This window comes from Brienomyrus brachyistius, chromosome 10, assembly GCF_023856365.1.
Source record: "Brienomyrus brachyistius isolate T26 chromosome 10, BBRACH_0.4, whole genome shotgun sequence".
NCBI classification, from domain to species: Eukaryota; Metazoa; Chordata; class Actinopteri; order Osteoglossiformes; family Mormyridae; genus Brienomyrus; species Brienomyrus brachyistius.
In genome coordinates, this window is record NC_064542.1 from 27990311 (window position 1) to 28008447 (window position 18137).

Consider the following 18137-nt stretch of genomic DNA (forward strand, 5'->3'; position numbering starts at 1 on the left):
ACTGTCACGAATAATTATCTGGGTTATTTGTCCGGAACTCACCCCCTCCCCTCCCCTCCCCTCCCCTATCAGTAAACGAGCAGTGCGACGTCTGCGGCATATAATGCCGTTGATATATGCAGATTTACCAAATGCAATTGCGCTGTTCAATATTATTGATCTTAACCCGTCCTTTCGTTTAATGACATTCCCATGCCTGCGCATTTACCGACATAATGGAGACGAAATGAATTTGCTTCAGGGTTCAACCATTTTTAATGTTCAAGGGAGTATAAACTTTAGGCTTCGACTGCAGCTCTTTGCAGACATGGACAATGAATAATCAGACAATATATTATTTAAAATAACCTGAACAGTTAATTGGATAAGATACCTAGGTTGCTCTAACCAGGACTTTTGATTTGTTTTTATCATAAAAGTTGCTTCGTGGCGCCCCCGAGTGGCTAATAAATGCATGTACTTTGGTATAATCGTGACCTTATCTTTGCAATCGGTATTTTCAGCACATTGATTCACAGTATATAATAATTAAATCGTATTGACTCAAGCAGTCCACTCAGCAAGCAGCTGCTTAAGATGCTTCTAATACGACTAACAACGTCTATAGCAATTTTAAACCTGCTTTTGCGGCATTTCTTTAATATGCTAATTTGCTTAACATTATCTCTGCATATGCAAGTATTTATGCATACGATGCGGATAATTCTGTATTGATTAAATGTCTTTTCGCTAATTTCAATTACGAAGGCCAAGGAAAGCGTAGCTAGTCGTAAATTGTGCTGTAAAGTGCTACATTAAATTGATTGTTAAGATGAGTGATCTGGCAAAGGCGATCTGTCTCCAATGTAGGTCTACAGTGTGTACACAGTAAGGCAGAAATGTTGAAAGGGTCAGATTTCGTTGGTTCCGTATTTGCTTATTTATCTGGCGCTAAATTATTGCCCCAATTTAATTAAAACTGAATTGCAAACTGATATAGTGAGCATGTTTGCGTTTTCCTTGGCTTCGTAATTTCTTTTTGATTTATGTTGCGATAGCGAGGATTTCAGGAAAAAAAAATCTAAAAAATATTGCGTACAGTTTGGCTAATGTACCTAATTGCATTTAATGCATAGATAGATTGTATAGGTAAATTCCAAAGTAGATTTAAGGCTAAAATGAACTTTAGCTATGTCCAATTTAATATAAGCCTAGAGCACACTGGGGTTTTATACTAATAAGTTTTTATATTTACGAGGCTATTTCAATTAAAGTAAATTAAGTCTAGTTGGAAGCGACAGTCATAAGCGCCGCATATCAAAAACATAATCCTGGATTACTACATTAAAGTCATATGTAGGTGTTTAATATAAATGTTACTGATTATATAGTTTTCGAGACAATTCAGTCTGCTAATGCGACTTAACATGCAGCGTTAAGAATTTTTACAAGAATAATGTTAAAAGATTACAAGTAAGAGAGGTTTTTATAATGATAATTTCCATTTACGATGGCTATGTGTTAGGAAGGTTTATGGGCAGCGGGTAGTTAATGCAATACCGCTAATAATAAATAATAAATACACACACAAAGTAGACATTAAAGTTTAATATGCATGCATTACGACATGGGGTAGACGGCTTTGATGCCGGGCAGACCTTGCTTTTGTGCCCTTAAGAATGGCACTTACTAGTGATGGGTGTTTCCCGGATGAGTCTGCGCTTTGAATGAAGGCTGGCGGCCGCTCGCACGTCTGAACAGCCGTCTGTTAATGACCAAACACGCCTGCTGGGTAAACTAGATACGATCCCATGACGTCTGACTGCTAATAACAATTTAGAGCCGAATTTCCCAGGAATGGCGACACATTTGCTAGGTGCAGACAGGCGACGACGTGTTACATGATATAGTCCGCATGAAAAGGTATAGAGTAAAGAGCGCTGAAGTGTCACGTGCTCTCACCTGACGATCACGTGATGCAAGAAGAGGTTTTTTTTTAGAGTCAGAATCAGTCTTTCTATTCGGCAAGTACAAAAATACGAAGAATTTGTTTTGGTGCAGGTGGTGGCGTGACATAAACACATAAAAATAAGCAGAATAAAAGTGAAATAGAGGTAGACGCTAGAAATAATGGTGTTCAAATAATAAATAAGCTTAACATAAAGTGAGACGAACGATAGTGTACAAGCTGCTTGGTTGGTGTACAAATGAGCTTATGAAGTCAATTAGCCGATGAAACGTGTATAGTTGGCGATTGGATATGAGTGTGTTTCTTGTGGATTAGTATTTGGGACGCCAGTGGCCGGAGGGATGGAGCTCCTCAGGTGTCGATCGGCCCTTATGCTCAGGGATCTTACCTGTGTTGACACATGAGATATGGGGGAGTGATGTGATCGACTCTGGGTAGCTGCAACTTGGGCCAGCCTGGCTGAGGATCCTGAGCAGGCCAATGTATGTGGGGGAACCTTGCGACAGGAGGGCTTTTTCCTGGTGGTCAAGCACACATACGAACCAGGATGCGGCTTTTGGGACAGGTTGGTGCAGATGGTCGGCTTGGTCATTCTGGAGACGAAGCCAGTGATGGGCGATAGATACGGCTTTACAGCTTCTATGGAGGCAGTCATTGACTGGTGGGGGTCATCTCTAACATGATGATGTGGGAAACCAGGAGCTCCTGGCCATAATTTGGTCACAACACCACCAGTCAGAGGAGTCCTGTCCACAGCCCTGACTAGGAGGTGAGGTAAAACTGGCTTTAAGGGTACGGCATGTCATTGAACAAAATCCACATCTACTAAATTACCAGTAGCACTGGAGTCAGGCTGAGCTATGCACCATCTCCCGACCAGAGGTAAGTCGGACTGTGACTTTGACTTGGTTCAGCATCTGAACTGTCTGATGTTTCTATCCAGGGTCATCAAAGGTTGGATGAACTCCACGAATGTTTTCACCTGCACGCAATATCTGGCTGTGCTCTGGTTTGCAGTCAGGAAGATAGGCAGCTTAACCTAGAGGCTACGGTCCGGAACTCCATTGCGAAGTCTTTTGTTGTCTGGTTTCGTTGCCGCAATTCACACGGGCGATTGCCCAGCAGCAGGTTTGCCCCATCTGATGCTCTTCCTGTGAGCAGAGACAGAACAAAATTCACTCGACCTGCATCTTTGTGGAACAGAGGATGGATGGTGGTCTATCTACGTCCTGCACTATATAAGGAAGCCCCGACACTGATCCGGATTACCATCGTGCCTGTCCAGGATTGAAGCAGGTTCAGCATCTCTGCTGGATCCATTTTGATGGCAAAGTATTCTGTCACACGGAATCATAGAGGCCTAAATGCAGAGAAGGGGTTTTTATTAAGGGAACGATCAGGCTGACAAAAGAATCGGCAGGCTGTGCTCGTAGTCGTGATGGGGAGCGTGGAGAGGTCGCTAGCTGGGGGAATAAGTCCTACAAAAATGCACAACAGGGAAGGTAAGTACACAGGGCAGGTCAAAGGGCGATGAGGGAGACTGGATCCGAGAACTGAAAGGAAAAGGTGAGTCTGGAGAATACGGAGGACAAGGAGAAACGCTGAGTACGCTGCACAAAAAGACAATATTGCACACCGGAGCAGAGCACAGATAAGGCTTAAGTAGAGGAGAGAACAGGTGTGATTGTGAAAGCTTTTTTATGAGCGTAGTACAATGCTTGTGACAGCTAGTAGCTTTTGCTCAGAAGAGAGATGCTGGAAGAGGATGTGGGCATGGTGCGAAGGTTCAGACATTATCTACTTTGCCCTGTTCCTAGGGCCGGTCAATCCGATTGGCAACATAGGCGACCGCCTAGGGCGCCAGCTTAGAAAGGGGCTCCAACTCGCTGGCAGGGCTAGCCTGCCCTTTAGGTGACATAGGCGACCGCCTAGGGCGCCAGCTTAGAAAGGGGCTCCGACTCGCCGGCAGGGCTAGCCTGCCCTTTAGGTGACATAGGCGACCGCCTAGGGCGCCACCTTAGAAAGGGGCTCCGACTCGCCGGCAGGGCTAGCCTGCCCTTTAGGTGATATAGGCGCCCGCCTAGGGCGCCAGCTTAGAAAGGGGCTCCGACTCGCCGGCAGGGCTAGCCTGCCCTTTAGGTGACATAGGCGACCGCCTAGGGCGCCACTTTAGAAAGGGGCTCCGACTTGCCGGCAGGGCTAGCCTGCCCTTTAGGTGACATAGAGGGTGCATAGGGGGTACATGACTGGGTGCATTTGGTGATATTACAGTTATCTATAACAGATTAAGTATTTCACTGTTTTTCTTGTGAAACAGACACAAGCTAAGCTAGTTAGCAGCCAGACACCCTGTCTTACTGTAATGTTTTTTATATAAGTGAATTGACAAAATTAGATTTTTTTCTGCTCAGGCAGGGGATGGTCTCAGCAGAGTCTTGCATAGGGTGTCAGAATACTGAGGCCCGGAACCGCTTGCCAGTCAGTTTCGCTTTGCCTGGGATGGGGTGGGCCGGCAGTGATGCCTAGGACTCCACGTTGGATGGTTCCTTGAAGAGTGCAGGTTTTCATGTGGTGGGAGAGAAAATGATTAACAACGAAAATATATGAATGTAATATCATGCTAATTAAATGGCAAGTTCATATAAATCCATCCATCCTGGTAACACCTCAACAGGCCCTCTAACCACTGTCTGCTCCTGTGTATCTTAAAGGCTCCTATTTTTCACACGACTTTCATTGGAATAGCCCTCTTACCAGGTTCTTGCTGTGTTTGTAATGTACTATTTGCCTCGCTTGTACATCTGCTAAATGAATGTAAGTATTCATGTAAATCACCATGAATTGACCTAAATAACTTACTGAAAAGAGCTGAAATGTCCATCATGATATCGTGTTGGTCTCTTGTCATCTTATCTTATCTCATCTTATGTTTAACTGGCAGAAGATTGGGAGTCGCTTTGGTTAAGAACGTAGTTTTACGAAATTGAACGGTTAACGTGTCATTCCACATTATATCCACACGGTGGCAGCTCAGCGACAAAAATATGATGCAAGTTGTTTGGACAACCGCCCGCAATTTGGCTTCTCTCCATTATCACATTAAGATTTGAACCATTTATGATAAATTAAAGGCATTAAAGTATTTTTCTCCCCGTATCTATACCTCACCTCTGTAACTCCTAATTAAACGTTTTGGATTGGAAAATTGTTCCACTCATATGGGCACTCATATGCCTGTGAATCGTGATGTATTAATAAAATAACGATATTTTTATAGTAGTGACCTCATGTGTGAAGTTTTTGGAATATTATGTAGAGACAGCTCCAGTGTCGGCTTGTCAGTGTGTGGATGAGTCACTGTGTAGAGCAGTGTTGGCATGGTTACCTGGAGCATTGAAGAAAGCCAGGGTCTGGAACGTTTTTTGTGAGTGTCTGTAATTCATCCCCTGAGCGGTCATTTCTCAGGTGACACCATGGCTGAAGGAGCCCCATCTCTGGCATTGAGCTTTGCTGACTAGGAGAACCACAAAAGGTGCCATAGCTTTCAGGATCTGCAACCACATAAACAGCTAGATAAATTCGAGAACAGTTTAAGGCTACAGGAGCAAAGTGACTTCAAGGACTCAAACCAACAACCTTCATGTTATGTAATCCTGTAAACTCAACAGAGTAACAGTAATATTACTGTGTGTTGCATACTGTACAGCTGTAGCGACTGGGTGGACAGGTTGTCCTCGTGGAATGGGAAGGACCAGTGGCACAAGAGGAGTTTTAAGTACAAAGTGATACAATTCCTGTGCAGAACAGCAAAACATGCATTATAAATGCCAGGGAAGGAGATAAAGGGGAAGGAAGGAGAGCAAAGGAAGAAAAAGTGAAGAGGAATGGAGATGGAGCAAAAGAGGAGAGGATGATGGAGAGGAAGGGAAAAAGGAAGGGAGAGGAAGCGAGTGATAGGGAGCAGAAGGGAACAAGGAAGGGAACAAGGAAGGGAGTGAGAGGGAGAGAAAGAGAGGAAGAGATGGAGAGGAAGAGAAAAGGAGTGAAGAGGAAGGGAGTGAGAGGGAGAGGAAGGGAGTGAGTGGGTTTTTTTGTCCTTTTGCGGCCTTCCACTGTAACTCAGGGTCTAGTGTCCCGTGTGTTCAAACGGCAGGTGTCAGTCCCCCCTCCCCCACCCCCACACCCTCCATCATTTAAACGCTGAGCACAGGCTGCATTCCTTTGCCCCCTCCCTGGAATCCCCCACTGACACTCCCTGCGGAGGAGACGCAACGAAGTCAGGAAACTTTCCCCAGCCATCTGTCCCAAAACACCCCGACAGACACCCCCTCAGTGCCGCCCCTTCCCACGCCGGCCCTTTGTCAGTGAATCCTCTCCCAGAAGGGGGCGTGGCCAGTGCAGCCCACAGGGGGTGGCACTGGGTGGCTTTCACTGGCACCTGCAGGGGGAACAAAGGCCAAGCCTGGGGGGGGGGGGGGGGGGCAAGGGGGGAGCAGAGACTGACTGGGGCTTTGTGCACTTAGGTAAGGGTGTGTGTGTGTGTGTGTGTGTGTGTGTGTGTGTGTGTGTGTGTGTGTGTGTACACATGGTAGTACACTTGTGCAAGTGCAGTTGTGCATACATTAGGATCAGTAGATGTGTGCATTCTTAGGAATGCGTGTGCAGGTGAGCGTTTGCTCTCTGTGTGATTTTCTTTTATGTGGCTCTCTGTCCGTTTGCTTTTGTTTACTCTTTTAGGTGTTTTGTGTGTTTTATGTTTTGTAGTTTTGAGGGGGTCGTTCCCCTATGTTCCTCACCCTCGGACACTGATGTCTTTTGTCCAAGCGTTACAGCACAGGGGATTTGGGGTTGAAGGCAGCAGGCCATGGGTGGGGGGGGGGGGAGTTAGGGGCGTGGCTTGGTAGGGACCCATGGCAGCATCATTCAGCTCTGCGATCGTTATTCATCCTGCAGCTCCAGAGCGTCGGCAGGCTGCACAGCCCTATCGCTCTCTATGGGCTGTCACTGCCACAGAGGCCCCATTACACCACAACGCAGTGTGTAGCAACACAGTGGAAGTCACTACAGCCCAGGTATGATACCCCATATGGGTCTCTAGCTGTAATCTTAAGCTTAAAATCTCCCTTTTCTTCCATCACTTTCTATCTCTCCTCCTATCCCCATCTCTCTCTCTCCCTCCCTTTCCCTATCTCTGTATGTCCTCCTCTCCTTATCTATCTCTCTCTCTCTCTCCTCTCGCTCTCTCCTGTCTCTCTCCCTCTTTCTCTCTCCCTCTCCCTCTCTCTCCCTCCCCTCTCTCTCTCTTCCTCTCTCTTTAGTTTCTCCTCTCTCCTCTCCTTATCTATCCCTCTGTCTCCTCTTTCTCTCCCTCCCTGTCTCTCTCTCCTCCTCTATCCCTCTTTCTCTCCCCTCTCCCTGTCGCTCCCTCCCCTCTCTCTCTCTTCCTCTCTCTCTTTCTCCCCCCTCCTGCTTCCCCTTCTCTGTCTGCTTCTTTGCTGCTCTGCCTTCAGCAGTCTCTCTTTGGTGAACGCAGTGGCTCTCGGTCACCAGTCTCAGACTCAGTGGCTGTGCTGCACCTTTGCTCAGAGGGGGGGGGGAATCCTTCATCTGTTATCTGACATGGCTGCTGTCTCATCTTTCGACCTAATGCTCCTCCTCTGCTGGGAGGGTCATCATCCCTTTCCTGCCACTACATCCCCACACCCCAAAATTGACAGATATTTCACCGTCCGCGCCACCCAGGGATTTAAGCCATGATGGTGGGGGCTAGGGGTGTGGGTTAATCCTTACTGCCCCCAGGTGGCAGATGTGTGCTCTGTGTAGATGGGCCAACCCCCCCCCACCCCAAGAGCAAGGTGAGTCTGGTCACACAAACAAGCTGCCCTCTGACCCCCCCCCCCCCCACACACACACACACACACCTGCGTGCGTCACCTGAAGGCAGCCAAGCTGAGGATTAGCAGCAGACATTCCTCAGCGGGCCTCGAGCCTGCAAGCGCGGGCGGGGGCGCCAGCGAGGGCAGCGTCATGGCAACACGCGTGTGCAAGGTGTGCAGGCGGCCTTGCCTTTACACGTCACTCTAATTAGAGGCTGTTAGGATTCCTCGCGCACCTCGAGGCTGTAACTGAAAATGAGCGTGACTCATTCCCAGGAAAAACAAAGTTAAACTGCTTTGCAAACCAGACCAGGGCGACATGGCTGTAGAGCTTCTTCATCACGCAACACGCAAGCATCTCGAAATTCCACTGGCTTTGCATACATGTGCACTGCACATTAGCTCAGGGGCAACTGGACACTTTAAGTATGTTTTATGCATAAAAATCCCAGATATTTTTCATTTCATAATAACAGTTGTTTGTTTACAGAGCAGGACCTTTTAACTGAGAACCTCCACACCAGCAGGACCCTTTAACTGGGATCCTCCTGACCAGTCCATTGCACCAGGCTCCTTCGATATTTCATCAACAGTCTACAAGCCAGGAAATGCGCAGGACAGTCTTTATGTCACGCAATCAAAGGCTGTGACAATCCATTTGGCTTTCTCTCACCATCCTTCCATTTTTCTCAGTGACGGACTGGGACGGAGTACTGTTCCTTTCCTGGGGAAGTGCTTGGCTGAATACGGGGGCTGTGATACAACGACAATGAGCATGAAAGTCTTGGGACTGACGCATTGAAAGTGGATTGACAGTGCGCAGAGAATTAGGGCCATTACCCTGTGAATAGGCACCTCCATTAGTCTTTTTGGGGGAGCTGTCGCATCTCACAGAGGAGGTGAAAACCGTCTTTTATCCGTCATTCCCAGGCCAGGAAGGTCAGGCTATCAGTAACCAGCCTGAAGTCAGACCCAGTAAAAATGTGGGGTATCTGTCAAACTGGCAGAAAAGCAAAGGGTTAAATGTTTTGGCACAAATCCCTCTTATGGGAAATAAAACAGACTGTGTGTCTTATCATGCACATGTTACTGGTGAAGTACAGGGCCCTCCGGAATTATTAGCACCCGTGGAAAATAAAAGCGAAATGGGCAGGACAATGATCCTCGGGATCGGCACGGAAATGTTTCAGTGATCGCTGCCATCTGAGCAAAAACTGCACTGAAAACCTGCAGGATGAGATGAAGAGGGCATCCCTCAAGTATGGACCTCAAAATCTGATGGATGTAGAGCGATTCTGCATGGAGAAATGCTCTCGTATCCCTTTCCATGCGTTCTCCAACCTCATTAAGCGTTACGGAGGGGTAAAGAGTTGGTATCTGCAGAGTATTAATCAAAGGCGTTGATTAAAAGTAAAAGTAAAAGAAATTGTGGCAGACATATATTTGGCAAACAATAGTTTCATGATTATACTTTCTGTTTCCTTTTGATTATTTTATTTCAATTAAAGGTTGGATTTGTATTAATATTTTGCAGGAAATATCAAGCGGATAAATAGTAAGGACTTTATTTCACAGCCAAGGCTGCCAATAATTGTGGAGGGCCCTGTAGCCTGTACTGTGCTGTAGTAATATCGCTTGGGTGTCCACCGTATGTGTCCTCACGCAGTAAACAAGCCAAAGTGCTGGGAGTATGTCAGCACTAAGCTGCAGATGCACTGGGGAGACACCCCACTGCGAGAGCCGGCGCACTGCTGATTCACTGGGCATTGCACATCTCTGTCACGGTAAAATGCGAGTGGAGGTGAGGTGCCTCTGTGGAGAATCAGAAAACATGTTTGCGTGTTGACGCACGCAGGCCGTAGCTGCAGGTATAATTAGTTGGCTAGAGAATCTGACATTCCTCCTCACGTAAATCCCCCGCATCCAATAAAAGCGACAATGTAGTTTTATTCCTCATATATAGTTTCAAAGCCGCAAAGATTATTATTTTTCACCAGTTTATGCATCTTCAAGTACATATAACATGCAACACCCAAGCAGAAGCAACTTGAAATAAAGAGCTTTGTAAACAAGACTTCGACAAGTAAGTTTAAACAAACCCTGTTTTTGTGTCCAGATTTGCAAAGCTCTCTTATACCCCTTAATAAATCACTTTTAATAAGAGCTCTGGAAACCACTTTCAAGATATTTAAAACATTCATCAACTGGTTTCTGTATTGAAGCTTCGATGGTTTTTCCGCTGGATGGAGAAAGTGAATCGAACCGTTTGGCCTCATCAATCAGGCCTGCAACGGCGGTTCCAGCTGGTGACAGTGTTATACAGTTTAGTGACAGCTCCAGTGCCGGGCCTTCGTTGTTCTGCGTGTCCAAATGTCCTGCCCAGCAACAGCTCAGGAAGCTGCCGGGGGGGGGGGGGGACAAAGACCCCCCGCCCCCTCCAAGATCCAGGGTTTACTTTTCTTTGCTCAGATTCCCAGGATCTTTCTTCATCTCCAATTTTTTTAAGATATGAAAAGAAAAACAATAACTTTACAAGTGCTAGACAAAATAACAGAAAGACCTGAGAATGTATTAATATCAAAGTTCTGATAAGAAGCAGGGCCAACCTATCCCTAATACCGAGTAGGGAGACCCGGTACCCTCAGCTGTGCTTCAGACTCTAGCTAAACCACCAAACTCACCCTGAATCATGTACAGTAGGATATGGGACCATTCTTCAAGAAGAGAAGTCTCTTGTTCCTTGAGGGGAATTTACTACATGCCCTGAGTTCCAGAACTTACAATAAAGGTTCAGCGATGTTTATATCTCATGATTAGCCTACAGAAGGTGTCCAACTGCCTCCTGATCTTTCTGAAACTGCACTTGGATTTATTTAGCAGCGTGTATGGAAGGTAGGAGCAGGATCCCCACCACAGGGCTCATGATACCCATGGAAGAGTTTTGTATCCCATGGGGAGAAATCATCCTTTGTCTTCCTTCAAAACCTGTGATGGACTGGCATCCTATCAAGGGTGTAGCTTTGCATCCTGGGACAGGCTTTATGGCCCCCTGGCTGGTTGGTGGATGGGTGGATGAAAAGTTTATTAGTTTAGTTATTTAAAAATACCTCACGCAGGATCTACTCAGCTTAACAGAAACCTGATACAAACCAAACAAACCCTGCTTCTGCAGGCAAGCCAACCTGTCATGTCGAAGGACCAGAGCTCACCAACAGGCTTTCAACTGTATCAGGTAAAAGTCTGAGAGGAGGATTGTGGGATGAAAAAGAAAAAAATGCTTCCCAATCCGGATCTTGGGGCTCTATAGGCAGTCCATGTTTTTGCTCCCTCTGAGTTCTCTGCCAGGCAGTCCACATTTTTGCTCCAAATCAAAAACCAGGACTGTCTGTGGATCCGCAAGGAACGGATTGAGAAACACTGAATTAGCAGATTTCACTACATTCCACAATAGCTAGACCTTACTCTAACCCAGTGGTTCTTAAACTCGGTCCTCGGGACCCACTGCCCTGCTTGTTTCCCAGCTATCCCTGCCCCACACACTGCTGATTACCTGGATCGGGTGTGTTCAGTCAATCAGAAGCTGAAAGACAGCTGGGACTTGTGTGTGGGGCTGGGATAGCAGGAAAACAAGCAAGGCAGTGGGGCCCGAGGACCGACTTTGAGAATCACTGCTTTAACCACAGACACTTAACCGTTAGCTAAGCAGCATCTCTAAGAGGTTTGTGCTGCCTTCCCACCACACACATTACACCCATTTTCACATTTAAATATTTAGGAGGCGCTATTGACCAAAGCAACATACAGTTGAGGCAAATAGTACATCTCAAACATACATGCTGTCAGGAAGTTGGCTCAGCATAAGTGCAGCTAGGCTGAGCTACCAGCTAATGCCCAGGTGTAAGTGTATGCAGTACTGGACCAGAAATACAACACAAGAACATTCAGCGAATCAGGTTAGTAGAGGAGTTCTTGGACCAAATGGGTCTTGAGACATTTCTTGAAGGTACAGAGGAAGTCTGATGACTAAAGGTGGTTCAGCCACACATTCCACCATCAGGGAACCACAAAAGCGAAACATCTAGAGCGGCCCTTTTCGAATGGTGGACGGATCTCCAAGCGACGATGGTTTGCTGACCAAAATGGCATAAGGTGTTGGAGAGCCTCAGGATACACAAGGCTGCTGGTTCTTCGAGGAACCTGTAAGTGAGCTACATATACGTGTGTGGCAGAGAACTCGGGGGGAACAGAAACCTGGACTGGCTATGGACCCCCAAGATCCGGATTGGGAAGCATTTTGTTTCTTTTTCATCCCACAATCCTCCTCTCAGAGCATACGCATAGCTAACATGCTAAAGGCTAATGATGATAATGAGCAGAGAGGCTGACAGCCGCCCCCCTCCTCAAAAGATCCCCTTTATCAGGTGGTCAGTCGATGGGAACCTGTCAGTACCCCGGGGAACCAAAGACACGCCTTTACAGTCATGCTGCGCAGGACGTGCAGAAACGCACGCTGCTGTTTATAGAGGACTGTAAGGAATTGACAGCAAAATAAGTAGTTAGGCTTAATAGTGTAGAGGCTGAAGGCATGTTGGCTGGAGGAGTTAACCTGCTAGTGATGGGAGTGTTTCAAGGCAGGATGGTGGACAGGTCGTTCTCGGCTTTGGGTTGATGGTGGACAGCTGTGCAGGCCCACAAAGCCCCATCACCCGGGTGCAGCCTTGGAATGCAACCACACAATGGAGGGGGGGGGGGGGGTGGCAGGGCTGGGAGGGACCGGGGGCCTGGAACCACATTAGAGCCTACGCAACATCTGCTGAAGGTTCAGTGGAGCCTCCTGATGTGGTGGCCATTAACCTCCCCCCCCCCGCCCCCCCAAACCCTGAGAGCTGGAGAGACAGCAGTCACTGATTTGTCAGGGGCACCATGGGGCCCCGAGGGGGTGTGTGGGGGTGGAGCGTGGAGCTCATATTGCCCAAGGTGCTGGAGGGCATGATGGTGCAGAGATTCATGGGAAGGGCCCCCCCCCCCCCCCCCCCCCCAGCACAGCAGCCATAGGCGTGTGACTGTCATCCGTCGCTGTCACTCATCCTGGGTTACACCTGAAAACAGAAAAAAGGCCGGTTGTCATGGCAACCACACCCACATGACGATCAAATGTAAAGGCACGCGACCCAGGAACGAGTTGGTGCTGAACTGGGGAGGACATGTGACATTGTTACGACTCCCGCGTGACCCTGTAGCATTAGCTGACACCGGCAGGCCATATCTGCGAGGTTGTCGGCAGCGACGCTGCAGCTAGTCTCCCACGGCTACACCCCCACACTCACGCCCAGCGTGAAGAAACACACGCCACCCCCATAAAAACATCCTGACATCAGTGGGGCAGGCAGGGGTGGGGCAGGTGGGGCCAAGCAGGTGCAGCGTCACGGCGAAAATGGGAAGAGCTCCCGGCTACAGGCCCGCGGGCTCCGAGACAGAGACAGGAAGAGCAGGAAAAAGCAGGAGAGGCGTCATGGAGGTGAGCCAACATCCTACTGGTGCTACCTGAGGATCATGTTCTGCAAAAGGGGTTTGGGGGCAGACAGTTTTATTTAGAAGTAAACCATTTCATGGGCAGTTAAATTCTGGAGGGTGGTTGGTTTTGGGGGTGCTGGATAGGGCTTCTTGAAGTGGCTGATTCCTCCTCACCTGGGCCTGACTTGTGAATTCCTGCCTCTCCTCATTCCTTCAGGTGCAGCCAGCTGAACGTGGACGTAAGCCTCAGGACACAACACACGTGCAACCAAAATTCACGTGCATCTATACACATGGAGGAATGTTTGACCCAGCTGAGAGGGTCCACACTGCCCACTGACTGGAGCGACTGCCTCACTACTGCCAAAAACTATTCAGACCTGAGCTGACAGGGTCCACACTGCCCACTGGCAGGGGTGGTACCTCACTGCCTGTCAAAAACTACTTAGGACCCAGCTGAGAGAGTCCACACTACCCACTGACAGGAGTGGCTCCTCTCTCCACCAAAAACTACTTAGGACCCAGCTCAGAGGGTCCACACTGCTCACTGGCAGGGGCAGCTGCCTCACTGTCTGCCAAATACTATTCAGGATCCAGCGGAATGGCTACACACTGCCAATTGGCAGGGGTGGCAACCTCACTGCCTTCCAAAACTACTCAGGACTGAGCGGAGAGGGTCCACACTGCCCACTGGCTGGGACCGTTGCCTCACTAAATGTGCTCTTTGGCAGCCCCCATTTGTTCCTGCTGACAAACAGACATCAGGCCTTTATAATCTGCTGCATCTGTTAATCCATCACAAACCATCTCCATCCTCCAAAGGGTCCCTGAGCAGATTCCTCTTCTATCGGTCAACGTGAAACCGGCCTCCTCCGCTTGTTAACTCGCTACCTAACCCCCAAGCCATGAGGTTCTGTGTGTGTGTGTGTGTGTGTGTGTGTGTGTGAGTGGGTATACCTATCCTTACGGGGACACAAAGTCCCCATAACGTGATAAATATCCGTTTTTTTCCCTTATGAGGACCAGTTTTCTGGTCCCCATAAGGGAAAACTCTATTGTATAAAAATCCGAAAACTCTTGTATTTTGCTTGGTTACTTATGGTTATGGTTAGGGCTGGGTGGGGGTTAAGGTTGTCATAGTTAGCGTTAGCATTTTTCCCATAGAAGTGAATGAGCCGGCCCCATATGGATAGGTGTGTGTGTGTGTGTGTGTGTGTGTGTGTGTGTGTGTGTGTGTGTGTGTGTGCGTGTTTCTGCGTGCGTGAGCCTGGTAGAGTGCGCACTGCAGGGTTTCCTACTCCACTCACCCGGAACGGAAAGCTCACACACGCCCTCTTATCAGGCCGAGCAGGAAGGAGCTGCCACAGGTATGAGTGACTCTGTGAACCCTGAGCCATCCGCTGGGTTAAAGTGCAAATGCAGGAGATCTGAAAGGTTCACCTTTCCCAAGCTGATGTTATCTACATGTTGGTGGCTCCTCAAGTAAGCCCCGTATGATGGCCGTAAGCCCCTCCGAGACAGAACTACTGACTTCCAGAGGGTGTGATTTCAGCTGCCAAGAATGAAATCTATCTTATATAGTAACAATATGATACAATACCTCTCCTAAAGAACCGCAGTCACCTAAATGAATAGCGGCCTGATGCATAGGCGCAGCAGAAAGCTAATGATGTTGATGGGCTAACAGTGCATGCATGGGATCATGTGGGATCCCACTAACCAAGGGGGTGGCATGTGGCTCTGCAGGATTGAATATCGCGTCAGTGATCAGAAGTTTGCTGGTTCAGATCCAGTATGATTTCACTACAGGGCTGTTATTCAAGGCCCTTAATCCCCAAGTTTTCCAGGGACCAGCTAACCCTGCTTACTGGAAAAGCATCTGTCACTTTGGATGAAAGCATATGCTAAATAAATAAGATGTAAGCTATTTATAATGTAATTAAAGGGATATTTCAGGGTCTGCTGTCTCTGTGAGTTTTTTCCGATTTAAGAAAGGCACCCCCCCCCCACCCCTCCCAGATCATCCCACCTGAATTCCTTGTACCTGAGGAAGAGGAAGGACAGCACACCTCCACCCCCACCCCACCCTGTGCAGGTGTGTATGTTTTTGTTGGGGGGGGGGGGGGGATTGCAGTGTCAGATCCAGGATTGATAACACCACCTTTTACTGCTCCAGAGGAGGGGGGCACCTATCTCAAGCATTCTCCCCCCATCAGGAAGCAGAGTAAAAATAAACATCTCCTTCTTCCATCGATCATCCAGCCACTTGGGGTTGGGTTGGGACCTGGCACTTTGGCCAAGAAGCACAGGACGCATGGCAGGGGTGACGCATGCCAGGGGTACGTCCCCCACGGGGCGCCAGTCCATCGCAGGAAACTCACAGACTCACAGTGTGCGTCAGTTAGCCCCAAGGAATGTCTCAGGACTGCAGAGGAAGTCCCGGGGAAAACCCCAGTGAGAAAGTGGAAGTGGGATTTAAACCCGACTCCTGGTGGTGTTAGGCTACAGTGTTACCCACCAAGAAGCTAGACAGGCCAAAATGCCTTTATTTTTGTATAACAACCTTTCCAGCATCACTTCTCCAAGGTCTTAACAAGATCAGTAGCTCCAAATGAGAAGTCCATACAGGAAAGGGGGGGGTCAGGAGATGCTAGATACCAATTAAACTTGGAGTTTCCAAAACAAGTTATTTTTCAGGTCAATTTGACAAGAGAGACAGCAGGAGACATTCAGTCGGAATTTGATCTGATTCACTGCGTGGGTGACAACAATGGCAGGATGATGACGTGCCCCCCACCCAGATGACTGATCTAATGGTTCTGTGCCAAGGCCCGGTAGTCTGCCCGATAGACTGCCCGGTAATCCTCCCCCTACCCCATCTCCACTCTTTCTGCCACCATGCTCAGATTTATACAGACAGGTGTATAGAGACAGGTGTATATTGTAAGGTGTATGTTCACAGATGTGTACAGACAGGTGTATAGAGACAGGTGTATATTGTAAGGTGTATGTTCACAGATGTGTACAAACAGGTGTATAGATACAGGTGTATATTGTCAGTTGTACGTTCACAGGTGTGTACAGACAGATGTATAGATACAGGTGTATATAGTAAGGTGTATGTTCACGGATGTGTACAGACAGCTGTATGCAGACAAGTGTATAGCAACAGGTGTATTGCAACAGGTGTGTTTGCTGACAGGATTATAGAGACTTAATTATCACTACGTGAATGGACATTTAAAAAAAAATTGAAATTGAAAATGGATGAGATGGAATGGGGAAAGGCAGAGAAAAAGTAAATTACAAATTAAAGGTATATTTCTGCAAAAGTGCGTAGCATGCAGTACCCAAGCTGTCCACAGGTGGCAGCAGCAAATTAGCTCATGTGCTGACTGAGCTTCATGACTGACGCTGAAACCAGGCCTGCAAAACCACCAGAAAGGTGGGTATGGAGAAACTGGGAGGAACAGCTACCAGACCGACGGTCAGTGACACAGGACTCAGTAACCCTAACACCCTAATACCCTAACACCCTAATACCCTAATACCCTAATACCCTAATACCCTAACACCCTAACACCCTAATACCCTAATACCCTAACACCCTAATACCCTAACACCCTAATCCTAAGCCCCGTGTGTTTTTTCTAATATGTCAGTTTGATATTTTTACATACATTATGACAGGTATTGATATAATTTTATCAATAAGCACATTTCTCTGTTCTCGAACGCCACATTCTAACATATGCATTTCTTTAAGAATCAAATACGTGGCAGATTCCCACGTTATGCATATTTATAGCTGAGTAATAAGCAAGTGTGGGATGAGCTTTATGGGTAAAATCATGCATCATTATTCCATTATAAGCCATGTGGAAAAACAACTTCAGAGTGCAAAAACTCTGCGGAATCAACAAAAAGTATTTTCATGATCACCGACTAACAGGAAGTCAACTGTGTTCTAACTTCAGTGCCTGATATCATATTTCAAAAGCGTAATATGGATTTTCGAAAGTCCCATTTGGGATTTTGATTTCAAATATCAAGACTTTGGCAACACATGGAGTTTCCTTGTTATCAAATTTCAAATTCTAGATATGTGGTAAAACATTATATGAATTACATGCTGTTATCAAGATAAGCATTGTTTTCATTGCAGACAAGTTATAAATAACCTCACTGTACGCAATTCTTTTCACATGGACGATTTTCTTTTCTAATATAGCTCCTTTCAGTCGGGCCTTTACCTCAAACCAAAGTACAGTGCTCATAGTATTGACCAATACATTTTATTTTTTAATGTTTTTTTACAAAACGACATTTACCTTTTGATAAAACAGAGTCTGTCAGTCTCTGGAGTATAACTGAGGGTTAAGAACCTCGCTCAAGGATCCAATGGGGAAATCACTCTGTCAACCCTGGGATTTGAACCAGCAGCCTTCCGATTACAGGCATAAGGTCCCATACCACAGAAACTGACACCAGACCTGCGTTACTGAATATCATTACCCTCTAAACCATGCTTGGGGTTTTCTGTACACCCAGGACAGGAATGCGATTTCTCACTCGGCCTGAGTGCTGCTCACATTTACTTTCAGCATAATCCGTGGCACAGGTGCGGATGTAAGCTGTAATTAGAGAGCGGTGACACGGTATTACCGCTCATGGCGACATCAGACAGGCTCCCCCTACCCACGGCGGCCTCAAACCAGGTGACGTGCACCTGCATGCGAGCGTGCGTGTCTCCATGCAGCGTGTCCGCCGGGCGTGGCATAGTGTGAGGGTGTGGGGCT